This window comes from Martes martes (assembly GCF_963455335.1).
Source record: "Martes martes genome assembly, chromosome: 7".
NCBI classification, from domain to species: domain Eukaryota; kingdom Metazoa; phylum Chordata; class Mammalia; order Carnivora; family Mustelidae; genus Martes; species Martes martes.
In genome coordinates, this window is record NC_137894.1 from 36,538,486 (window position 1) to 36,551,112 (window position 12,627).

Genomic DNA, 12,627 nt, shown 5'->3' on the forward strand with positions numbered 1-12,627 from the left:
GCCACAATCTTAGGAGTCCTCTCACCTGCAGGGAAAACCCGAAATGTATTGGGTGTCCCTGGTGAGGACTCCAAGAAGGGCTACCTAAATCTTAAGAGAGGAAGATAAGCCTATAAGAAAGAATCGTGGAGACAATGCTCATTGGGTCACTCACAGGAAAGGAAGAGCTCTGGGTCTAAGTCTAAGGAGTCCTGGAAAAATCCAGATCAAACCAAGAGGCAGCAATGCCCCCACACACACCCCACCTTGGGACAGGAACCAGTGTCCTTGAAAATGGAACCCAGGAGAAGGATGTTTATACCAGCTACACTGGTGATCCTTTCCTAAAGGGTCTAAACAGACACACTGAGGCCATCAGAAAATATATCCAGATTAGTCTCAACAGACTCAAGAAGTTATACTTGGGGTGGAACCCTCAAAAGTCAAGATATATTTCGAAAACAGAATGAAACACTGATGTAGCAAACTTAAAACAACTGAGAATATATTATTTTGCACTATGTCCAAAGCCACTTGATACTAAATTATAACCAGAATAGCATAAAGAGGCACAGAGAATTTTTTTTTAATACTGATGGGAGAAAAACTGAAAATTCTCTCCACTAACCTGATTTTTTTTCTATGAATTCAGGAGAAATTGCTAGTATTACATTTTATCCACAGAAACCCTTGTTCCAGCTAATGGCTATGTCATGAGGAATGCTTTTATACGAAAGCATTGCTACTTAAAACCATTAGGGATTTCCAGGGAAGCAGGAAGGGGCAAGGGAAAATAGGAAAAGGGCAGCCCCTGGTGTTTTCCACCAGAGCAGACAGCCTCATGTGAAGGTGACACAAAACCAATTCCAGACACAAGGGGTTAAATACAAATGGAGGGTCTCAAGCAGGTGGTCAAAGTCACACCAAAGTCAAACACCAAGGTAAGAAACAGATCAAAAAGGGGAGAAGCAGCTCATGGATGGTGGGAGAGTGTTCCAGGAATTCAGGGGAACACCCAGTCATACAGACTGGAGAGACCTTTTAGCTCGTTACAGCCAGCAAGGAGCAAGACCTAGAAAAGGCCCTTAGTGGTTGTTGCTTTATCAAAAACCAGAGAGATTCTCTTACCTTCTAAGCCAGGGCAATTTTTTCCAACCACTTGCTCTCCTGTTAGCCTTTCCAATCATAGAGGCTCCCTAACTGTTCCAACCAGGTTCCTTCACTAAGTTTCCTCCTCTTACCCTGGGCAGATGGAAAGCCAAGCGTCCAGGTTAGCATTTGGTTCCCCAAAACCATACATGTCCTTGTCATTAGCCATGCCTGAGAGGAGGACACCTATGAGAACCAAGCTCCTGTTTCCTGAATGATATTTTAAAGCAAGAGTCTAAGTATAGAGGGTCTAAAGTGAGTGGGCACGATGGCCACTCAGAAAGAACCTAGAAAGCCTTGTTTTAAAAGGAATAGATAAAGAAATCTCAATATAGATTTACTAACACAAAATAAAAATTTTGACAGCAAGAGAACAAGCTAAGAGGGTAAAGAAAATTACAGACAAGAGGAGCATGAAGCACATGACAGACCACCGCGAGGATGTAAGAATCCATGAGTTTATAAGAAACTGATAAGCAATGACTTCAGATATTTTGTTTGAGTGGTTGGAGGACATTAAAGAAACAATATTAAGTTTTTTATTGAGTATGAAATGAGACTCTATATATGAGAGGTGACTGTAAAGTAGTAAGAAAAGCTTTTATAAGTCACACATGAAAAATCGATCCTATAATTTACAAACATGTTTTAATAAGACCACTTCCTAAAATATAAAGTTAACTCCACATACCAACAAATTTGATTGTAAAAGTTTGTAAGCTGAATATTTTGACCTCAAGAATTACCTTTCCATAAAACAAAACAATGTTATCAATGGTATCCTTTTTAAATTAGAACTTTTCATATATATTTGCTTATCACACAAAAATACAATTGCTATATAGCTATCAAGCATTAAAAATAAACTAAAACTTCTAACAATTGACCCCAATGATACTAATAAATTTTAAGGAGAAATCGCCTTAAAAATTCTGATAGGAATGTCTCAGAAAAGGTTTTACATATTCACATTTCAGATTCCACTGCATAGAAATTACAATTTTTAAATAATTGAAATAATTTCCCTTATTTTTTCCTAATTTCCCTTATTTTAAATAATTGAAATAATTTCCCTTAATTGCTGGTGCCTCGAAGTAGTGGAGATACACATTCCTTTCAGCTGCTGCAAAATAATTCTAAACTGTGAACATTTCGATACCGGAAGGAATAGATATTAAAGCCCTATTACCACTAATCTAAAAGGACTTAATCTTATGTTCTCTGCAGAAGACAGAAGCTCATAAAAGAATACATGTAGGCTTTTACTATTAGAAAACTGGACATTTTTCATGTCCATTCTAGCAGAAGAGGTTTTTCATTTTGTCCAGATGCAAAATGTTTAAGAACTCAGGAGATGCAGTGTGATTTTCCAAGCCAAACGTGGGGCCTATAGTCAGTGGATTTTTTGTGATCCTTTCAGAAAAAAGAAATATAGTTTGGAAGTATAGTTTAGTTGCCAAAATATTGAAATTTTTAAAGCATCTCACTAATTCATGAGACAAATACATAAGAATACGTACAACAAGGCAGTTCCAGAAACATCCACAGATTTGGTCACTACAACACATCTCCATGCACAGATGACATGCATAATTATTTGGGTTCCCTGATTTCCTGACACCAGGGCTCTGGGGTGAGGCCCTATTGATTGCCATAGTAGGGAAAAAGGAAGGGAAGTTGTTTCAAAGGAAACGTCCTTACCTATTTATGTTCCTTCTCTCACAGCCTGAGTAGTTAATAGGATAACCACAAATTAAGCCAAATGTTCCCCTACCTACTCCATTCCCACCCTGGAAACCTGTCTTCATAAGCCACATCCTACTCTGGATATCCCTCCAACCAGCCTTTTCTCACTATGTATGAGTGCTTTATCTTTCTTAACTTACAGGAGTATTATGCTGCTTTGAAGTACTCCTCTCCCTTCCCACAAACGTGCCTCAACTCTCCAGTAAACTTGCACATTTCCTGAAGACTGTTTTCTTGTGTGTTGCCTGTCCCCCACCCCACATCACCAGACTGTCATTCAACTGCTAATTGTGTTTACCATCTGGCTTTCTCTAACAGCCTCTTCCTTCCTCTGGTTCCCTCTGTTCCTTGCTGATTTCACTCAGGAGTGACCCGAAAGAGCATCTTGGGGCTCCACTGATAGCTGCTCTTTTTTGGTAAGTTAAATTGTATTTGTGTTCAACTCAACACATTTGGATAAGCAACATATATGTTGCCCATTACTGTGCTAGCAACTATGAAGGGCATGGAAGAAATATGTGACCCAGCCGCTCCCCTCAGTAAGCTGGTAACTGGGATGAGGAAACAAAATGAACTAATTGTCAACAAAGGACAACTAAGATAATCAGAAAGCAAAATGTCTAGTATGCCATGTAGACTACCCCGCACAGGACATCAAAAGTGCAAAGGGCTGGAAGTCAGAAGACCTAAACTCTGTCACTTGCTTCCTAGCTGTGTGACCTATGGCAAGTCACATAGCCTCTCCCAGGCTGTTTCCTCAATATGGAAATATTAATCTACCAATGCTACTGGAAGGACTAAAGAATACATTATGTGAGCAAACTGCTGGGTACCTGGAAAACGGTGGTTTGACAAGACAAATAGACCCTGGGAGATCAGAAAGAGGGAACTATCTGACCAAGCTTTCAAGCAGGAGCCAGAGCCTGAGCCGAGTACCTTCCAGCCCAAGAAGAATTTAGCAGGGTGGTCAGGAATAGGAAAGAAAGAAAAAGCATGTTTGGTGCACAGGCATGTTTTGATTTCAATCTAACAAGCACTGAGAAGCCCTGTCAACTATTTCAGAGGCTACAAACATGATGAAGAAATAATTCTTCCCCTAAAAGTTTCGTCAGAGAGACATAAGACAAGTAACTATAAATTCGAAGAAATGCTTATAAGGTAACATGGCAAGTTGAAGAGGGCTGGATGACTAACCCATCAGTGTGTGGGTTTCTAGTTCCGGCTCTGCAACCCACCATGGGTCACTATCCCTCTCCAGGCCTGTTTCCTCAAATATGAAATAAGAGGTTTCCACTGCATGGTATCTTTCCTAGAAAACATTCTATTCTCTGATTCTAGGTTCAGAGTCCAGGGTTTAACCATGTGAAAATTAAATGGGGTCATGTTGGCAGCAATCCTTTGTATCTCCTCTCACTCCTTAAAGATGAGAGCCTAGACAAGGGCACCAGCAGTGGGAATGACGTGGAAGGAATCCAACAGATGTTAATTTTAAAAATAACAGAATGCAGTGCCACAGTGGGTAGGAGAGAAAGCAACAAAGGCAAAGAGCTCCAAAAAATGGAACTGGGTGGGGCACCTGGGTGGCTCAGTTGGTTAAGCATCCAACTTTTGGTTTTGGCTTAGGTCATGATCTCAGGATCCTGAGATCGGGCCCCACATTGGGCTCTGCAACAGCTCAGAGTCTGCTTTTCCTTTCCCTTTCTCCTTCCCACCCTCCCTCCCTCACTCTCTCATGAATAAATAAAGTCTTTTAAAAAAGAAGGAAACTGAGTGACCAGTCAGCAAAGGAGTATTGCAGACAGCAATAGGCCATTGAAGTGGGGGAAGGGAAAAAGTTGGAGTGGACATAAGGTTTTCATGTTGGGCATCAGGTGTTTGGAGGGGAAAGATGATGAGATCGGATTAGGACAGGTGGCATGTTAAGTGGTCAGCAAAGACACAACACAGAGAAATGCCTGAAAACTACCTACATTCCTATGGCCCCACATTTATCTCTGCCCTTGGGATAGATGCAGAAGGGTCAATGGTGAAAGGTCAAAAAAGAAGGCCGTGACTGTAGCCACCACAGAAGAGGGAACACACAAGACCAAGGATCACAGCAGGGATTCTCAGCCAAACTCTAAATTACATGGGACATGGTGGGCAGTCCCTGCTGTTCTTTTTTTTTTTTTTTTTTTTTTAAGATTTTATTTATTTATTTGACAGAGATCAGAAGGCAGAGAGGCAGGCAGAGAGAGAGAGAGAGAGAGGAGGAAGCAGGCTCCCCACAGAGCAGAGAGCCCAATGTGGGGCTCAATCCCAGGACGCCGGGATCATGACCTGAGCCAGAGGCAGAGGCTTTAACCCACTGAGCCACCCAGGCGCCCCAGTCCCTGCTGTTCTGACAAAATTTTGTTTGCATTCCTCTGTTGTAAGGTAGTTTATCTGGCAATGAGTAAAAGGGAAATGTCAGGAAGAGAGCTGGATGTCACTTTGCCTCCACAGCATTCTCTCCTTTGGGGAGCTGACATTAAGCCATTCGCTCAGTTTCAAAACTCAGACCCTTGCCCATCATCATACACCACCCATGTATGCGGGTTGTTGATGAAAACACACACTGACCAGGAGTAATACCATTTCATTCAGCCTCTTTCTCTGCCTCTCTTTTTTGACTTGAAAGAATGACCACTTTTAGCACTGATATTAATAAATGACATGCCAAAATCCTTCTCTAATTATTTAATGACTATGGGTTTTCAGAGGAGAATTAGCAGAACTAAAGCACGTGCCCCCCATGTTTTTGTTCTCATTTAAAACTATACTGCTATAATATGCATGTGCAGGTCTCCTGATGTCTGCCAGCAAGAGTGTCTCTTGAAAATTGCCTCCTAACCTTTTTCCTGCTATTTGTATGACAACCTGGAGCAAATGTTCATGATCAAAGGCAACAGATTTGGGGGCTCCAACTATGCCAGACCCTACCCACCCACCCTGGCGGAAGGAGGAGTTCTAAACCAACTCTCGGCATACAGAAGAGGAAGCTCTGCACTAGGATAGGTACCAAAGAGTGAAATTCCTGGAGCACAGGTATGTACCTGCTCATAATACAAGATAATGCCAAATAGTTGACAGATAGAGTTGTTTTACACCCCCGGCTACACTTTTACCAAGATCTGGTGTTTGTTGTCAGACTTCTCAAAATGGTAACACATCAGTGATCTAAATTAGCATTTCTCTGATTGCTAATGTAGTTGAGCATATTTAATTTGTTGGCCATTCAATTTCTTCTTATGGAAACACATGCCTACCCTTTCCCTATTTTTCTATTGTGTTCTTAATAAATTCCGGATACTAGTTCTTTGTCAGTTACAGATGTTGCAAATATCTGCTTCCTGTTTGTAGTTCATCTATTCACTTTTCTTTCCTTTCTTTTTTAAAGATTTTATTTATTTATTTGACAGAGAGAGACACCAATGAGAGAGGGAACACAAGCAGGGGGAGTGGGAGAGGGAGAAGCAGGCTTCCCGCTGAGCAGGGAGCCAGATCCATGGATCCCAGGACCCTGGGATCATGACCTGAGCCTAAGGTAGATGCTTAATGCCTGAGCCACCCACCCCATCTTTTCACTTTTTTAATGGTTCTTAATCTTCAAGTACCAAAAGAAATCCTTCTTTACCAAAAGTGGTAAAGATAGTCTTCTATATTATTTAAGTCTTTAATCCACTGGAAATTTTTTAAGGGGTATGTAGGGATCCAATTTCATTATTTTTTTCCCTGAAGGATATCTAATTGTCCTAATACCTTTCAATGAAAAAAAAAAAAAAAAACTATCCTTTCCCTAGTGATTCACTATATATGGGCAGATCTGTTTCAGGGCTCTCTTTTTTTCCTGGTCATTTTTACTATCCCTGGGCCAATGTCATAAGGCTTTAATTACTATGACTTCATTATACAGGTCTTGCTCAACTTACAATGGGGTTATGTCCTGATAAACTCATCATAAATTAAAATATCTTAAGTCAAAAAGGTACTTAATATACCTAATCTACTGAACTTCAAAGCTTAGCCAAGGTCATCTTAAAAGTGTTCAGAATACTTGTATTAGCCTATAGTTGGACAAAATCACCTAACACAAAGCCTATTTTATAATAAAGTGTTGAATTTCTCAGGTAATTGGTTGAATACTGTACTGAAAGTGAAAAAAGAGGCTGTCTGGGTACAAAATGGTTTTAAGTGTACGGGTTGTTTACTCTTGTGAGCATGTGGCCAACCGGGACCTGAGGCTCCCTCTGGCTACCCAGCGTTGCAAGAGAGCATCCTACCATATCGCTAGACTGGAAAAGACTCCAAAGGACCTACAGCCTCTGCCTGCAGTAAGTTTTACATCAGCTTTACAAAAAAAAAAGTACATTTTCATTTTGTGATTTCCACAAACCTTTAATCACTTTTAAACACTTTATATAACTATTAAAGACTTAAAAGCAGATTTTTGAGCTAGTCTAAGCAGAATATTTAAATTGTCTGAGAGGAAAATAAACTTGGCTCGACTGACAAATGCAAAATGACAAAATTTCTACAGGGTAGGAGGATGTTGGGAAGGGTAGTACTGCCTGGGACAGGTTTGGAAGTACTTCTCAAGAAACCTACACCAAATATCCCTCAATGCAAAATGACATACACACACCACCACAAAAAGTGTTAATAATCTCAAATTGAGTTTGATAAGTAGACTGGCCTAGGACAACGATCGAAAGACACACCAAGCAGAGCTTGAACTGTGGAGAGAGAGCCTGGTTCTTTTTTTTTTTTTTTTAAAGTGAGAGACAGGGAGACAGCACAAGCAGAGGGAGTGGCAAAGAGAGAAGCAGGCTCTCCAGGGAGCCCGATGTAGGGCTCCATCCCACGACCCTGGGATCATGACCTGAGCCAAAGGCAGACACTTAATGACTGAGTCACGCAGGCACTCCAGGAGAGCCTGGTTCTGATGATTAAAGTCAGGCACCAGCCCATAAGCACATGAGTTAAAACATCACGCATTTAACAAACCAGGATCGAGAACATGCCTTGCACTCATCACTATGTGAAACACTGAGAACGTAGCTCTGGAAGAGCCACAGTCTAACAGAAGCACTCTCTGTGGGAATGAACAGTGAAACAAGAACCATAACAAACATGCACACAATGCTGGACGGGTGGGAGGGCTGGGGCAGAGGGGGTTAGAAGGAAGGGGAGACATCCGATATGCCTGGCAGGGGAAACCAGGAAAACTTCACAGAGTAGCATCTGGGTCAAGGACTAAACCACACACCAAGGAACAAGCGATACATGTGAATGGACAAAAATCACGAGCTCACCAAGCGATGCGACAAAGGACTTCACATGTCAAATAAGCATCGTCCTTTAAAGACAACAGAAGCTATCAACAACATGATCTTTGATGCTAATCTGAAAGGTGTAAATAACTGTTGATGGCATTAGGCAAGGGCTGTCTGGCATTCAAAGTACAGAACCCAGAGCCCAGACGAGGCTTCCAGCCTTGAGAGAGGAGCAAGTGCTTCGTGACAGCCTGGGAGGGTGGGAGTGAAGATGCTGGCACTTGCAGAGGTGTAAGCGGGAGAAGGGTATGGGTGCCCGTAGGGGGCCTCAGGTGCATAGCCATGGAGAGGATGTGTCCAGATGGGCTAGAAAGGTGGAAGAGACTCTACAACCAAGGCCCAAAAGGACTCCTCTATAATATAAAAAGTCCGTGTTACCCTCTGCAATGGAAAGCCACTGCAGACTTCTATAAAAGAGAGGGACACCAGGTGTCTGCCTTAGAGAGATCTTTCTGGCAGCCCGTGGAGACTGGGACTACACAACAGAGGGTCAGCATGGGATGGAAGAGGTGATGATTTGTCTTGGGTTGGTTACAGTGGGAAAGAAGAGGAATAATTCAAGACATATTTTAGTAGGTAGAAAAAAATCAGTATAACTTCTTAACTGACTGGTATACAAGTTAAAGATAACCAAAACTTTTGCTTTACTAACGGAATCAATGTTATTATTATTAATGAAGACAGGAAAAGATGACTTGAGATGATGATTATTATAACCAACACTTAGTGAGTGCTTTTCTAAGTCCTTTAAAATATCAACTTATTTAGGGGTGCCTGGGTGGCACAGTCGGTTAAACATCTGACTTTTGGTTTCAACTCAGGTCGTGATCTCAGGGTCATGATATAGAAGCCAAGCTCCACACTCAGCATGGAGTCTGCCTGGGATTCTTTCTCACTCTGCCCCTTCTGCTTGTGCTCTCTCTCTCACTCTCACTCAAATACATAAATCTTTAGAAATAAATAAAATACCAACTCATTTAATCCTCATAACAACCCTATAAGGGCTCTAATTTTCAGATAAGAAGACTGATACACAGAAAGGTTAAATACCTTCTCCAAGGACACATAACCAGTCAACCGTAGAGCCAGCATTCAAATCCAGACACACTACTACAATGCTACAGTGTACCAGACATGATCAATTAAATGTCCCTTAGACATGTTGGCCATCCAGGGAGTTGCATTTAACTGGCATTTGGAACACAGAACTAGGGTTCAAAAGAGGAATCAGTGTTAAGAATACGGACGGATTTTAGAGTTACGAACATAATTGATTTCCTGAGGCCATGGGAGAGCTGAGAGGACCAATGAGAATGAAGAGAGACCCAAGAAGGACACTAGGAGGAGATTTTTAAAACAATAGTCCACAGTCACCAAAGCACAGAGGTGTCAGCTTAAAGACATCTGGACTTTCTCCTTCTTGTGCAAACGGGATCCTTTCAATATTTGCAGAGTGATGAATCTAGCATTCATAGCTAAAGGTTCCCTGCTCAGACAACATCAGGGAGAAGAGAAACCTAACAGAGTATGAAATGGGGAAAACAAACAAATAAACTGAAGTTCTGGGTTCCTGGAAGGATGATCTGTATCTTTGTGTGAGCAAGGTGGCTCCTGCCTCCAGAGAATTATCAGCAATGCAAACTCCTCTCCTGAGCAGCACCGCTGATCTCACTCATCACTCCCTCCCTCCCTACCCTCCAGCTCCCACAGAACACACCCAGGCCAGAGGGCAGGGCCCCAGCCATACCGCGGTAACCCCAGGAGCACAGAAGCAAGCAGGAAGACGTCCTCTTGCAAAGACAGTGCAAATGAATTACGGTTTCTGCGAAAATCAGCCTTTGTTTTTAATGGGTTTTATGTGACTCATCAGCCTATGTGACTATGTTCTGCCCTGAGCTCTAGCTACAAATCCACCAAGCCCAGAGGGCAGAAGAAAGGAAGGACGGCCAAAGATGAAAAGGGGTCTCAGGAAGCTTTAATCCTAAAAGGAGAAAACAGAAACAGAGGGAAGTGGTGGGCATTTCCTCTTTGAGCACTCGGGTGCTGAGGGTCTCGAGAGGGCGGAAACTGGAACGGGGGAGAGAAGCCTTGGTTCCGGACCCGCTCACAGGCGCAGGTCTCGGTTGCTATGGTGCCATCCTCCCGGCCACAAGGTTTCATCAGCATTTGCTGCCACAGTTCCTGTCTTGTGGGCAGCAGCAGAAGCAACTAAAAAGAAAAAATCATGTTGTTGCTTTCTAATGGCTGCTGGGTCACTGAACACTTTGTCTGGAAAGGACAAGGGGAAAGTCGTAAGAGACACAGAAAGCAATCAAGATGGGGATAAACTCCTTTGGAATGTACGAACTCCAACCTGGACGGTCTATGGATACGATGCCCTCATGAATAAACACTCCTGCCATAACACTTTTTCTTTAAAAAAATAAATTTTTTTTTTTAAATTTATAATCCAAGAATCCAGACAAAGTCGACTTTCAATGAAGGTTTTTTCCCATAGTTATTTCTGATCATCAGGGCTCTGGATTCACTCCTAGGAGAAAAGCCTGGACTTGCAGCAAAGAAAACAAAACCAAGAACTGGTCAGCACCCCGGAGTGGAAGTCAGGACTTGCCTGGACGCTGACACTAATCAGCTGTATGACCTGCGTGTCTGCATCCAAACTCCTCCTTCGTATAAGGACACTCAAGAGAGGGAAGACGAGAAGATGAGACACAGGGAAACTCGGCCATCTGCAAGCCAAGGAGAGGGGCTTGGAACAGATTCTTCCTCACCGTCCTCAGAAGGAACCCACCCTGCCAACACCCTTCTGCCCAGTTTGTAGCACTTTGTCAGGGCAGTCCTGGCAAATCCGCACAGATCCAGAAGGAGAGAGAACTGTGTCATGAACATGAGACCTCATGAGACCCCACCCCCAGGTCCTTCACTCCTGTCACTAAGCACCTATAAAATATACCGACCTTTCCTTACATAACCACAATACTACGCCCAAACCTAACAAAATTAACAATTCTTTGGGGCAAATTTAATTCATAGAAGAAATACATCTTATGGTAAAACACATACTTAGATAAAGCTTTTCTCCATTAAAGCTGTTAACAATATTAAAAACAAAATCCCAATAAGCTGGAATTTTTGTGAAATCCTCAGAGGATGAACAAGACTCTTAGAGCAATTTCATTCCTTGATCAGCTCTCTTAGTCAACATATTACCGGAAACTAATGATGTACTGTACACTGGCTAATTGAGTTTAAATAAGAAAACATATTATCTGAGAATAAAAACCTATGTTACTTTATTACAGTTAAGAAAAGAAAGGAAAAATGCAGTCAGTATTCATATGTACCCAATGGTATTTGAAAATTTTCAAACTACACCCCCAGAAATTTAGCAGGTGTTTTAGAGTCTTTGGTTTAAAAAGAAAAACAAAGTTAACACAGGCAGTGGTATTTTATGGTAAATTGCACATACTCTAAGTACATGAAAACTGGCATGGCAGAATTTGAAACCTCTACAAAAAAACATGTATATATACATATTTTGTTTCTATTTTTTTTTTAAGATTTTATTTATTCACTTGACAGATCACAAGTAGGCAGAGAGGCAGGCAGAGAGAGAGGAGGAAGCAGGCTCCCCACTGAGCAGAGAGCCCGACTCGGGGCTCGATCCCAGGACCCTGAGATCATGACCCGAGCCGAAGGCAGAGGCTTTAACCCACTGAGCCACCCAGGCGCCCCTATATACATATTTAAACACAAAACCATACCTTGAAGGAGGGAGTATAAGTCGTTGGTGGTTTTCCTAAAACTTTAGAAACGTTGCTCCCAACACTTCAACAATTAGACAACGTCCAATCACATGTCCTCTTCAAAAAGGTTACTTTTTGTCTATGTAATACAAAAAGAAATGTTCAAGTCAGAATCGCCTACTTATAAAAGTTTTTCAAAAGAGTCTTTTGAAAAGCAGTCCACTCCAACAACTTTCAAAATCAGGCATCTCTGTAAAAACCCACAATCCAGCTAATTAGTCTCAGCTGTTTGTCATATGGCCTGAAGACCAGTCAAGTGATTTTGCTGCTTTCAGGCTTACTAAAACCCAATTCCACTGGCCTCTCAGACGAAAGGGAGCTGTATTAACCTCTTCTGGTGTTAGAAAACTGGTACTCCAACTCTTTCTTTTCCCCCAATCAAAGGAGTAGAATATTTGTTTTCTTGAGAAAGGATCTTTAAAAGTATTGCATTCTTCAGGTCCTGAAAGGTTATACCAGTAGTGTTTCTTCACAAATGCAATGCCTGATTCAATCAAACAACACAGGAGATCAAATCAAAGTGGCCGAAGGGACGGGGCTAGATGACTTAACCAGGCCTCTCCTAGCCTCCAGACCCAGAAAGAAAACTCTTC

At 41.9% G+C, this 12,627-nt stretch overlaps 1 protein-coding gene across 1 annotated transcript in view; it reads right to left on the reverse strand.

Annotated features, from left to right (window-relative positions):
* The window catches only part of RAB27A (RAB27A, member RAS oncogene family), a 77,841-nt gene that overhangs the window by 48,298 nt on the left and 16,916 nt on the right, over nt 1–12,627 (reverse strand). Inside the window, exon 2 of the mRNA XM_080807400.1 lies at nt 11,993–12,113. The gene's annotated coding sequence lies outside the window, so the exon portion shown is untranslated. The remainder of the gene's footprint in view (nt 1–11,992; nt 12,114–12,627) is intronic.